Source organism: Montipora capricornis, chromosome 2, assembly GCF_036669925.1.
Source record: "Montipora capricornis isolate CH-2021 chromosome 2, ASM3666992v2, whole genome shotgun sequence".
NCBI classification, from domain to species: domain Eukaryota; kingdom Metazoa; phylum Cnidaria; class Anthozoa; order Scleractinia; family Acroporidae; genus Montipora; species Montipora capricornis.
In genome coordinates, this window is record NC_090884.1 from 46,493,803 (window position 1) to 46,496,302 (window position 2,500).

Sequence of the window (2,500 nt, forward strand, 5' to 3'; positions counted from 1 at the left end):
TTAAGGATTTTCACCAGGGCACCCAACGGATCTGTTCCTCACTTTATCTGTTCCCCAGAGGAATCTTGCTGGCTGGCAAAAATACAGGTGTTCCGATGAGCTGGCTGGGAAATTTATCATTGATAGAGGTTTTGCCTGGGAATTACTGACTTTTTCTAGCATGTCAACCCGAGCTGGCTGTAGAAACTCTGAAGACTGAGAACGACAAACGACGGCTGGTCAGAGTGATTGCGCTTGCGGAAAAAACCTGTGTCGGTTTTGTTCGGTCGTTTTTTAAAAGCGCGCGGAGGTTCCACAGATCGACGAACACGGATTGTGCTGTTTTCCTCATTTACATGTAAGATTAATTTCCATTGTTATTTTATCTGTATGCTGAGATTCTCGTGATATTCTTCTACACTGAATTGAAATGAACAGAGTGAATTTAACAGTATTGCCTTGTATTGTCATTCACAGTTTTTAGTTTCGACCAGAGTTTCGACGGTGTACAATGCATATGTGTTTGGTGTTAGCGTTTTCGGAGGTATAAGACTTCCTTTTGTAGTTGTTTTAATGCTTTTTTTCGGTTATCTGTATTAGTCAAGTGCGTGATGATCTTTTACAGTTGAAGCGAATTGAGCCAAAGATCGAATTGTAAAAAATTGACAGCAGTACGTATTTTTCTTATTCGTGTAGGCAGCCACGGGATCAACCAGGTGCTTTCCTCAAACACAAGGTAAAAATCAAGAAAAATTCGCACTTATTTTAATTTAGTTTATTTCGTTAGAAAGACGATTTATTACTCTCGAGAACTCCTGCGAAGAGATCCTTTTGTAAGAACCTGTTGGCAGATATTTGGCATAATTATACAAAACCCTGTTTAGTTAACTAAAATCAAGCAGGTTCTATACAGGGGCACCCAACGACCAATTTGTTGGAAAATGTATTATTATACCCCAGTTAATGAAAATAAATGTTATTAAGGCATTTTCAGGTGTTTTTCAGTGTTGCTGGGAAAACATTATAGATCTGTTCCTTTTTCCCAGCAAGACACACAAGAAATTCCCCAGCCAGCTAGATAAAATTGTTTGGTTTCCCAGCCAGCTGATCAAATTTATTTCCCAGCCAGGAATTCCGCGCGCTTTTAAATCCCTCGATCCAAAACGACCGCACAAAAGCGACAAGACCGGGACAAAACAGATTTTTTCCACAAGCGCAATCACTCTGACCAGCCGTCGTATGTTTGTGACTAGGAGAGGGAAGGGGTTCTTCTTCTTCTTTTTTTTTTTTTTTAGTCGTCCGCAGTCTTCAGAGTTTCTACAGCCAGCTCGGGTTGAAATGCTTGAAAAAGAAAGTAATTCCCAGGCAAAACCTCTATCAATAACAAAATTTCCCAGCCAGCTCAACGAAACACCTGTATTTTTGCCAGCCAGCAAGATTCCTCTGGGGAACAGATAATGTGAGGAACAGATTCGTTGGGTGCCCCTGCATTTCTTACCTTATCAGAAATGAAAGACAAATATAACTTTGAATTTCCTTTTACCTTTGGCCTTTTAAGAGCCATACCAACTGAATGGAAAAGTGCACTACGAGTCAAAGCAGGCGTGCATGATAAATCTGAAAACTGCGAAACATCCTCGAAGCTTTTTTCCACAAAAGAAGCCCATTCTTCCATACTTGATAAAAGCATCTCAGCTCTCGCTGCTGAAAGCAGAATTCTATATCATGGGTTCACCAAAGAGGAAATTCCCTACATCTACATGGTCCCTTTCAAAATTTTGAAAGAACCAAAACTGATCATGTTCCAAGTCAAAATTATTCACAATATTTTACCTACCCAATCTAGCCTCTTCCGCGCGCGTATAACTGATACTGATGTTTGTCCTTTATGCAACCTTGAAAGTCAATCTCTAAAACATATGTTAATTACCTGTAGTGTATCCTCCTCGTTTTGGACTTGTTTTTCTAACTGGTGGCACGAAAAATTTAATCACAGACTGCCTTTATCTGAAAGCACTATTCTATATGGTTGGCACAAAGAGTCAAACAACTGGGAAGTGCTTAATTACAGTTTGATTGTCGCCAAATATAATGTTTTTGCTACAAGCGTACGCAACGGCATCCTGGACTTTGACAGTTTTCTACTGCGTCTCAACAATAAAATTGATATTCTTCGCACCATAGCTTTTAGATCTAACCGCTTATCGCAATTCAAGAAAACATGGGACAAACTTCTTTAGATACGTGAATGCTAGTGTCATTTCCTTCAAGCTACACTTTACTGCTATTCTGTTTCACTTATCAGGTTTGCGTCTTTTTCCTTTTAATTTGTCTGTATATATTTATTTTTCATAGTTAAAATAACAATTATCTGTAATAGTTAAAATAACAATTATTTGTAATAGTTAAAAAACAATTATTTGTAATAGTTAAAATAACAATTATTTGTAATAGTTAAAACAACAATTATTTGTAATAGTTAAAATAACAATTATTTGTAATAGTTAAAATAATTATTTTT